Source organism: Gossypium hirsutum, chromosome A11, assembly GCF_007990345.1.
Source record: "Gossypium hirsutum isolate 1008001.06 chromosome A11, Gossypium_hirsutum_v2.1, whole genome shotgun sequence".
NCBI lineage: Eukaryota > Viridiplantae > Streptophyta > Magnoliopsida > Malvales > Malvaceae > Gossypium > Gossypium hirsutum.
In genome coordinates, this window is record NC_053434.1 from 25,929,904 (window position 1) to 25,941,646 (window position 11,743).

Below are 11,743 nucleotides of genomic sequence, written 5' to 3' on the forward strand. Positions count from 1 at the left end.
TGGAATATTGCAAAATTAACTAAATAAAGCTAGGACTAAATAGGAAATATCTAGATTTCTCTTCATTTCTCTTCAATTCCAGTAGCTAAAATGCCATAGGAGGGTTCTCTAAGCTGGTATTCTATAATTTTTGCACCAAGTGAGTTAATCGTTTCCTTTTTCTTGTAATTTTTGTGTTTCTAAGACTTTTACAACTAGGTCCTACTATTAAATTCATTAGTTTTTGATTTCATGGATGAAATTGAAAGTCACCATGGTTGAGTGCTGTAATTTTATGATGAAATAGAATGAAATTAAAGCTTTAATTTGTTTATGAGATGATTTTATTAGGTAATTTCAATAGAAATTGATTTTTAGGACCTAATTGTGAAAATGTTTGGAATTAAAGCCTATTGCTGAATTTTTGATTCCTAATGGTTGTAAACTAGTTTAAGGTGATATAATAAAGTGTTAATTGAGAAAATCAGCTCAATTTAGAGGCTAATTGAGTAGGGACGAAATTGTTATTTATTAAAAGCTTAAGGGAAAAATGGTAATAAACAGCTTGCACTAAAACAATATTGGACAGCAGCAGTAGGCTAACTTTGAAAATTCACCATAAATTTTAGGAATCGAACTAGAAGATTAAAAAAATATGAAATTAAATATTATTAAGTCTAGTTTCTCATAAAAGAAACGGCGTAAGCAATGGATCTGTATGTCATGAGATATAATGAATTTTGTGAGACAAGGCAGAATGAATTCGAGTTCCCATGTTCTGACTTTGAAAAATCATAAAAAATTGAATAAAAATAATTAGGGCTTAAATTTATATGTATAGAATTTGGAATGAGTCGATTGTCAAGAGAAATAAATGAGAACATCATCCAAATTTTGTATGAAGAGATAATTAATTTTTAGTGAAGAATGGTCAGAACTGTCAGACAGCAGAATAGGGGTGACTTTAAAGAATAAACTATACTTATTGGCTGAACTAAAAATTCTAAAAATTTTATGGTAAGAAGATATATTAGCCTAGTTTCAAGGAAAATTAACAAATCTTAATTTGGAGTTTCTTAGCTCGAGTTATGAATAATTTAGTGACTATGACTCAAATAGATAGCTTTGAATAAACTATACATAATAATAATGAAATTATGGAAATTGTTGCATATGAACATGCAATGTATTAAATTGATAATTAAATTTATTTATTTAGATCTAGAAGATTAAAATAGGAAGCTAGATCGAGGAAAGGAAAAAATTCAGGATTAGTAGATTTTTGTACACGAACAAGTATCAAGGTAAGTTCATGTAACTTGAATTATATTCTTAAATGCTTGAAATGTATGTTATTGATGTGAATATGATTTGAAAGTTCATTGTATGAAAATTTATGAAACATTGATATATTTGATAAAAAGGGGAAGAAATCCTAGTTGAATGAAAGGAAATTTCGATGGATCTGTGAAAAGAAATTGACGGTAAAAAGGATCTAGCCTGGACGGGTGATCCTATCCTGATATAGCCCTCTCGAAGAATATGTGGAAAATGGATATAGCCCGGACGGGTAATCCGAATTAGGGTCTGAATTTTTCCTGGACTGGTAATTCAGATCCAAGCTCATTAGAAGAATTGTCGTTGCAGGGGATTTAGCCTGGACTGGTAATCCCGACAATACTCTATGAGTTTATATCACAGGGGAGTTAGCCTGGATTGGTAATCCTACTATAAGGATGAGGTTCGCGGGAGTGTGCTCTCTGAAATGAAAATGTGCGCACATGAATATGAATTGACGGACCCGGAAATGTACACTAAAAGTGTACCTCTGAAAATCCATCAAAAATTTCAAAAAATTCAACGGGATAAATATGAAAAAAAAATAGAAGGAAATGGAAATCATGGTATTGATGAGCTTATCAATCATAGTATATATTATTGGTACATGGAAATTATTGTACTAACTTGAATGTTGAGTTTGTGCATGTTAGAGTAATAATGCATTGAGTGGATATATGAATGTTTATTATATTGTATTGAAAATATTAGGTAAGTATAATTCTTGTTACATGAGCTTACTAAGCACAAAGTGCTTACCCTGTTTCCTTTTCCCCTGTTTTGTAGTGTTAAGAGCTCGGAGGTCGGATTTGGTCAGAGACACATCACACTATCAACCTCAGGATTTCGGTATATAAAGAAACTTTATTTTGGAAATCAATGGCATGTATAAGCTAATAAAGTAAATGTTAACGTGAAATGAATGTAAAGTTAGCCATTAGTATGGTTAACAAACCTAGTTTTGGGTATGTGATGACGTTATCTTATAAATATACATGAATTTATCTTGAAAATATGTTGAATTGGTTTGGCTGATGTGGATTGGTCTCGATTTAATATTGCAGGGAAGGTTAGATATTTATAAAGGGGCTATATTGAATAAAAAAATCGTAAACTCCGGTACTACCTCGTACCCTATTCCGGCAATGAATACGGGTAGGGGGTATTACATTGATTGTTTAAAATTTAAGACATTAGGGATTCAAGCATGATAAGTTGATTTTTGAAGAATTAAAAACTTTTAGGTTGTTTCCCTAAGTTTAGGTATTGTCTTGAGTTGAAATTCCAAAGTTTAAATATCAAAAAGCCATAATTTTTGTGAGATCTTGAGTCTTTAGAGCATATTTTATTCCTTTCATGCTCACTTTCATTATGAGTGCGTTAGTTTTGATTTGTTATTTGAGAACTTGCTTGATTATGCACGTCAAGACCACACCAGTTGATTTGATATGTCAAGATGATAAAGGCACTTAGGTTTAACCTGCTCACTCCAAAAAAATCTACCTCCATAATTAAACCTTAGTGAACCCTTTTTGAGCCTAACAAGCCATTAATTGATTTACCCTCAATATTAACCCATAACCCATTATTGTTGAAATCCCCTAATTTGATCCCTATTTTTGTCAAGATTTGATTTGAACAAATTTCTTAGCTATGTTTTGTTCTTCTATGTATTTGACTTGTTCTTAAAAAAAATTACTTACATACATGTTAGTACTAATTCGTCATTTTTGAGCTTGAGTGTTAATTCCATATTCTGAGAAGAAGTTCACTTGTATTCAATTGATGACTAGTTATTTTTCTAGCTAGGTAATTTTTCAATTCAATCTCGATTCTAACCTCTTCTTTCAACTTGTGACCATAGCCCCTAACCAAAGCCACATTACAACCCTCTAAAAGACCTTTTTGATTGATGTATCAGCTCAATATATAGTGGTGAAGATTTGATTTTCAAGCAAGCCTATGGTAATAACTTTTCATATTGACTAATGAGTGCTTTAATTCATGTCCTTAAACACCTTGAGTGATTTGAGTGAATCTTTAGTGAGGATGTTAAACTCTGCAATATTTTGATCAAAGGTAATCACTTAGATGATGGGAGACACCTATGTTTTCATGATAAAATACTCAACTTGGAATGTTTGAAACTTTGATGTACTTTTTGTTGAATTTTGAATGTATGAGTACTTATGGATTATTTTGAGATATTATTGATAGGGATTATATATTGAGAAGAATTTATTTTGATTGTGAGTTGAGGATTTTGCTTGAGGACAAGAAAATGCTTAAGTGTGGGGGTATTTGATAAATCGTAATTTATACATATTTTTCTCCTTAGATTTGGTGAATTCGATGCTCCTAATCCTTTAATTTCGTGTTTTTATACTTAGGTGAGCAAAGGAGAGTAAAAAGAGAGAGAAACGGGCTGAAAACGGAGAAAATTGACCGACGTGGGAAATCAACACTTCCTCACACGGGCGTGTCCATTTGGCAGGATTGAAGCATGACTCACACGGGTAGACTACTCGCTCGTGCCTATTCAACAGCCTTGACTATGGGCTGGAGTAATCGCACACGGACGTGTCCCTGTCGAGTCCAAGTTTAGTCCTATTCAGAAAAGGTCAATTTTTAGGGCTCTTAGGCATTCAAAAGCCTATTTAAACACCTGATGAGACAATTAAGAGGGGGGCGTAGAGTAGGAAGCAGGGAATTACTCAAGGAAAGCCAATTGATCCATCTCAAAAGCTGGATTCATCATCAAGACTGAAGATCTCCCTTCAAGTTCCTTCAGGAGTTTTGAGTTTTCTTATGTTTTGTTATCTTTATGCTTTTGAGATGTTTTCTTTCATAAGTATGAGTAAAACCCCTAAATACCTAAGGGGAATGAATTGTATGATAAATATTTGACTTGTTCTTAATTATGTGTTCTTAATTCTTGTTTTAATATTCCAGGATATTGATTCAAGCTAAGCTCTTATTCAGAGGAGGAATAGACCCTTTCTAAGAGTAAAATTGTCATAATTTAGCGGAGTTGATTGCGCGCCTAGAGATAGGGTAACAAGATTTTGCCGGATTAGGGTGAAATATAATAAGGAAATCCATAGATTGAGTTAATACAATTTTAGGGTGTTAATTAGAAGAAGATTTCAATTATTGAACCTAGGGTTAGACGTTATTAGTCTCGAGAGAGATAATAATATAACTTAGGGATTTCTACGGATCAAGTTAAATGAATAAATCGTCTGATTTAGAGTTAAATAACAAGTGAAGTCTTGGTGGATTTTTCTTTAGGTATTGTCTTAATCAATCGAATTTTCCCAAAAGTATTTTCCCAAATTTTCTTTCTGTGCATTCTTAGTTTAGTAATTAGTTTAGATAACCAAACCTCTTAATTTTTAGGCTAGATAATAAAAAGGAAGTAAATACTAGTACTCGTGGTTCCTTTGGGTTCGACAATCCGGTCTTGCTGAACTATACTACTGTTTAATAGGTACACTTGCCTTAATCATGATAACAAGTTAGTCTCAAGAACGATTCATTTATAAATCTTTAAAACCTGTCACGAATATCACGTATCAACAACCACTATTTTGCCCTTTCACAACTAGCCACCAAATTTTTATTTTACGCGATTAAGTCCTTTTATTTAATCGGATACACAAACAACAAAATTAAATCACAAAAATTTCACACATGCTAATTCATACATAATAAACACATAAAATATTTTTAAAATATTTTTTAACTCGGATTCATGGTCCCGAAACCACCGTTCTGACTAGGGTTTAAATCGGGTTGTTACAATCATTGGATCCCCGATGCCTGCTTGGCGGCACTATAAGGGAAGAAAAGAAATGAGGGTAAGTGTGGGAGCTTAGTAAGTACATTTTTGCAAATAAAGTGCAATTATAAGAAAATCATATTCATCCAATGGTATTTTGTCATACTTAAAAGTTAAATCACTTAACGTCTCTATCTTACTCTTTTTTTCATTCATGTATACTTAATACACCTAGTTCTTTACTCAGGTCCTAACCATGAGTTTGGTATACATACCTCATCAAAGTATTCACCAATTAAACCTTCAGGTTACCTGATAAACTGTAATTTATACATATTTTTACCCCATGCTTAACGCATTTTATGGATGATTTTCCATTAGAATTGGTGAATTCGATGCTCCTAATGCTTTAATTTCATGTTTTATACTTAGGAGAGAATAGGAGAGCAAAAGGAACGAGAAACGGTCCAAAAACGGAGAAAAGGAGCCAAAGTATGAAATCAACACGGCCTGGACCTCCTCACACGGGCAGAGCACACAGTCGTGTCAATTTGGCAGGCTCGAGCATAGCCTGAAGTAATTGCACACGGGCGTGTCCCTGCTGAGCCCAAGTTGAGTCCAATTCGGAAAAGGCTAATTTTGAGGGATTTTAGGTATTCCAAAGCTTATAAATACACCCTAGAGGAGGAAAGTAAGGGACACACAGAGAGGGAGTAAGAAATTACTCCAAGGAAGCTGATTGATCCATCTCAGAAGCCGGATTTACCATCAAGACTGAAGATCTCTCCTCAATTTCCCCTTCAGGAGTTTTGGGTTTTCTTTATGTTTTGTATTCTTTATTATTTTGTGCTGTTTTCTTATTTAGTTATGAACTAAAACCCCTAAATACCTAAGGGGAATGAAACCTAAGACGAATCTTGTTATTATTTTCTGAATTGTATGATAAATATTTAACTTGTTCTTAATTATGTGTTCTTAATTCTTGTTTTGATATCCTAGGATACTGATTCAAGATAAACTCTTATTCAGAGGAGGAATAGACCCTGTCTAAGAGTACATTTGTCATAATTAAGCGGAGTTGATTGCGCGCCTAGACATAGGGTGACAAGATTTTGCCGGATTAGGGTGAAACCTAATAAAGGGATTCATAGGTCGAGTTAATGCAACCCTAGGGTGTTAATTAGAGTAAAGTCCCAATTATTAAATCTAGGGATTAGACTTTATTAGTCTTGAATAGGGATAATAACATAACTGAGGGATCTCCACGGAACAAGTTAAATGAATAGATCGTCCGATTCAGAGCCAGAATAACAAGTACAGTCTAGGAGGATTTTTCCTTAAGTATTGTCTTAATTCAATCGATTTTCCAAAAAGCAATTCCCCAATTCTATTCTCTGTGAGTTGTTAGTTTAGATAATTAGTTAGTTAAAACAAAACCTCTTTATTCTTAGGCTAGTTAATAAAAAGATAGTCATTACTAGTACTTTTAGTTCCTTTGGGTTCGAGAATCCGGTCTTGCTAAAACTATACTACTGTTCGATAGGTACACTTGCCTACATCACGATAATAGTTAGTTTCAAGAACGATTAATTATAAATATTTAAAACCTATCACAAAATCATGCGATCAAGTTTTTGGCGTCGTTGCCGGGGAACTAAGATATTAGGAACGCTCAATTTTTATTACTTTAGCCATTTATTTTTCTTGCAATTTAATTTAATTTAATTTATTATTATTATTTATTAATCTATTTTTTTCTTTCTCTTGGCAGGTTTTTATAGTTTATGACTAGAAGAAACCCGTCAGGACCACTACTTTTTGACAAAGAAAATGATCACACAGTTTGCAGAAACCAAAGAGAAATAAGGCAAAGCTTAAGATACACAGAGAACGAGCAAGAGGACGATACTCCCCCAACCAAAGAGATGGATGAAAACCAAGACAATCATCCACCTCCTGCAATTGCGGTTAATCAAAATCTTGCTCTACGCATTATGTATGATTATGCTAAACCTTCTTTAACAGGAACTGAATCGAGCATAGTTAGACCTGTTGTAGCTGCAAATACTTTTGAACTAAAACCTAACACTATTCAAATGATACATAAATTTGTTCAGTTTGATGGTTTGCAGGATGAGGATCCTAACGCTCACCTAGGAAACTTCTTAGAATACGATACATTTAAAATTAATGATGTTTCTGATGATGCCATTTGTCTTCGGTTATTCCCTTTTTCATTGAGAAACAAAGCTAAACAGTGGTTGAACTCATTACCACGAGGGTCAATCACAACTTGGGAACAAATGACCGAAAAATTTCTATTAAAATTTTTTTCGTCGACTAAAACAGCTAAATTATGTAATGATATCTCTTCGTTTGTGCAGATGGACTTAGAAACTCTTTACAATGCATGGGAGAGATACAAAGACTTACTGAGAAGTGCCCTCACCATGGGTTACCGCTTTGGCTACAAGTTCAAACGTTCCATAATGGCCTGAATCCTTCGACTCGACAAATGTTTGACGCAGCTGCTGGCGGAACCATCAATAATAAAACTCCTGAAGATGCTTATGAGATTATAGAGGAGATGTCACTGAATAACTATCAGTGGCAAGTCATGAGGACAAAACCAATGAAAACATCCAGTGTTTATAACATCGATTCGGTCACCATGCTCTCTAATCAGTTAGAACTCTTGAATAAGAAGATTGATGGTTTTCTTAGTTCTTCACTGGTTCACCCAGAAATGCAGTGTGAAGCAAATGGAGGTGGAACAAGCTTTTCGGAATACCAACCTTATGGCCATAACATGGATAATGAACAGTTAAATTACATGGGTAATAATCCTCGATCTCAAAACAATCCATATAGTAACACTTACAATGCAGGTTAGAGGAACCACCCGAATTTCTCGTGAGGTGGTCAAGGAAATCAAAGACCACAACATCCTCCGGGTTTTCAACAGTCACCCTATCAACAAGAAAAGAAACCGAACCTTAAAGAGATGCTCACAAAGTTTATCTCGATGTCAGAAACTTGTTTCCAGAACACCAAGACAACACTTAAAAATCAACAGGCGTCGATCCAAGGGCTCGAAACTCAGATAGGCCAGCTTTTGAAACTAATCTCCGAATGACCACAAGGTATCTTGCCAAGTAATACTGAACCCAACCCAAGGGAACAGCTCAACGCAATTAATATTCAAGATGACGAAGGAGTCGTTGAGCCTGAGCCAAAACCGAGGCAAGAAACTGTGGTAAGCAAAGGTCAAGGTGAGGTAGGTCATAATAAAAATAAATCAATGAATGTCGAATATAAACCTCGTGTGCCATACCCCAACGCGACAAGGAAAGACCGCTCAGATGATCAATTTGGTAAATTCCTTAAACTCTTAAAAGAAATTACATATTAACTTACCGTTTATTGAAACTCTATCGCAGATGCCAAATGCAATGAAATTTTTAAAGGAGCTTTTAGCAAATAAGCGGAAGTTAGACGAGGCATCGCATGTGGAGCTAAACGCAGTTTGCTCAGCTATTCTTCAGAAAAAAACTACCCAAAAAACTTAAAGATCCAGGGAGTTTTTGTAACACCCCAAACCCGGCCTGGAAGTTTGGCTCGAACTTGGTGTGTCACATTGAAGTGTTTTTCGAAAACCATGTTTCCATTAAAAACCCTTCTTAATAATTAAAAACTTATACCCTTTTTAAACCTTGTTAAAAAACCTCAGCTGAATAACATTCTTAACAAGTTTGTAAAAATCTTGGTAGTTGCGGAAACTTACTTTAAAAACAATTACGGTTACGTGATGTTTTGAATAACAGTAGTTGCTTTGGAAAATCGTGTTCTAATACTAGCAATTATAGGAACAATAAATAAAATTCCAAATTTGAAATCCAGAAAATTACAACGGCTTTACTACAACCCACATAAAATAATTTAAAGGTAATAATCAAAACTGTAACATAAACAGTGTGTGTGGCTTCCTCCGAGCCCCTAGCAACCCCGATCCATCTAAGGCTGGAAATTACCTGAAAGGTTAATAAACGGGGTGAGTTTACGAAAACTCAGTGTGAAATCCCCTACTATAAAAAGGAACAGTCAGTCATCTAAAAGAATTAAAAGTCTGGCCCCAGCCTTACTTACAATTTCAGTACCAATCGGGTCTTAGCCCATTACAACAGACAGTACCAGATGGACCTTGGCCCATTACAGAATAAGAAACATTATCAGAATTGGAACCAAAATGAGAACCAGAATTAGAATCAGTAACAGAATCAGAACCAGAATCAATATTAGTAACAAAATCAGAATCAGAATCAGAATCAGTATTAGTAACAGAATCAAAATCAGAATTACGTGACAGAATCAGAATCAGAATGTGAATGCAATCCCAACCCAATCCAGCCGTATACACCCCCGTACCAACCTTACACCATGTGGGGAGACAACTCGACCCACCCATCCGCTACACACCATAGAATTTGCAGCATGGCTGCCAGAACAGATATCGTGACAGAGTCACCAGATACAGATATTGTGGCAGAGCCACCAGAATCAGATAATGTGGCAAACCCACCTAACAGAATACGTGGCACAAAGCCATAGATAACTGTAATAACTTCGGCACATAGCCATTAGTGACGGTAATATAACTGGCGCACGGCCTTCGGTAAATATGATCGACACAGAGTCATTAACAAATATGTTAGGCACATAGTTACAAGTAAATACGTTTGGCACGAAGCCATAGTCAAGATGGCACAAAACCATATTTAGGTTTGCACAGAGCCATTAATAACGGGCTATAATCGGCACGAAGCCCACAACAACGGCACACAGCCTTCGGTAGTGTGATCGGCATTTAGCCATCGATCGGTCAATAGATATTGTGACAGAGTCACCAAATTCAGATATTGCGGCAGAGCCACCAGAACAGATATTTGTGGCATAGCCACCAGAACGCTTCCTCCGTACAAAATCCCAATCCATGTAACATGACATGTATGCAGAATGTCATGCCCATATTTGAATCAAACAATCACAGTCAAGTCATTCATATCACCAACATATATTCACAATCAAATCCGTCAAACACACAGTCCAAGTCAGTCACTTGCCCACAAGGGCAAAACAGCCATTTAACACCCTAGGGGCAAAATGGTAATTCTACCCCACAAGGGTATCTCGGTAATTCTACCCTACAGGGGTATTTTGGTAATCTATCCTATAAGGGTATTTTAGTAATTTCACAATCAAGGGTAAAACGGTAATTCTGAAATCGAGGGTAAAACGATAATTTTGTAAACTGAGGGTAAACCAGTAATTCTGTAAATCAAGGGTAAAACGGTAATTTTACAAATCGAGAGTAAAACGGTAATTCTGTAAATCAAGGGTAAAACAGTAATTCTATAAACTGAGGGTAAACTGGTAATTCTGTAAATCGAGGGTAAAATAGTAATTCTGTAAACTGAGGGTAAAACGGTAATTTTGTAAATCGAGGGTAAAACGGTAATTCTGTAAACTGAGGGTAAAACAGTAATTCTGTAAATCGAGGGTAAAATGGTAATTTTAAAAATCGAGGGTAAAACGATAATTCTGTAAATCGAGGGTAAAACGGTAATTCTGTAAATCGGGAGTACTTTGGTAATTTTACAAGTCGAGGGCATTTCAGTAATTGGTAAACTAAAGTATTCTAAACATGGATAACAGTATGAATGGGCCTAAAGCCTATTCTCGGCCCAAATGGGCCCACACGCTCGTGTGGCCCTTTTAGCCCAAATCTAGCCACAGATATGAGATTCACCTAGCCTAGTCCAATATTTACTACACAATCAAACAACTTATCCAATTGGGCCCGTAGGCCCATTGGGCCCACATGGCCCCTTTCGGCCCATCGCGGCCCGAAGTAGCCATCCTACAGTTAGAGTAGTGAGAAATACACACCTGATTGGAGACTGGAGTTAATCCACGCTCCGAGCACTCTTAGCCGACGCCCAACCCAAACGAGCACGCCATAAAGCGAAAAGGATCAGCCAAGAAAGGTACCTTTACTCTCATCATGGTTCTCTCTATTTAAAGCTAGCTTCCCATCCACTCTTATGTTAGCTTCCCGGTGTGGGATCCCTCCAACATCAGAGTTTAAATTCAACACCAACTCTTGCCGCCCCTTGTTAGCAAAATAAATGCTCTTTGCTTGCTATGGGATTCGAACCCATGCGTCCCCTCAAATGCTCCACACGCCACTTGCCACTAAGCCATAAGGTTTTTTGTGTCACAATTTCTCCAACAATATTCTTAAGGCCTACCTACTACACTCAGGGTTTGATTCACCTTAAACCAAATTTTTTTGCTAGAGTCCAGGTTTAAACCCAGGACTTCTCCAACACTTCTCAACACACTTAACCACTAAAACAAGCCTTCATTACGAAATTTGCATGCACAACAGAATATTATAAGCTGCCTTCAACCGCTCCCATGCTCAAGACCCAAAACTTCTAGGCCCAAATTCAGGGTGTTACAGTTTTATGATTCCTTGCTTAATTGGTAGTTTAAATGTTAATAATGCATTAGCTGATTTAGGGGCTAGTATTAACGTCATGCCCGACAAAATGTTTAAACAATTATGTCTTAGGAAACCCAAAC

At 35.8% G+C, this 11,743-nt stretch overlaps 1 non-coding gene across 1 annotated transcript; it reads right to left on the bottom strand.

Moving 5' to 3' along the window:
• Positions 1-7,449: 7,449 nt before the first annotated feature.
• LOC121210242 (small nucleolar RNA R71) lies at positions 7,450-7,555 on the bottom strand. The gene has a single exon (XR_005905363.1). It is a non-coding gene; the product is annotated as a small nucleolar RNA R71 (small nucleolar RNA).
• Positions 7,556-11,743: the final 4,188 nt, after the last annotated feature.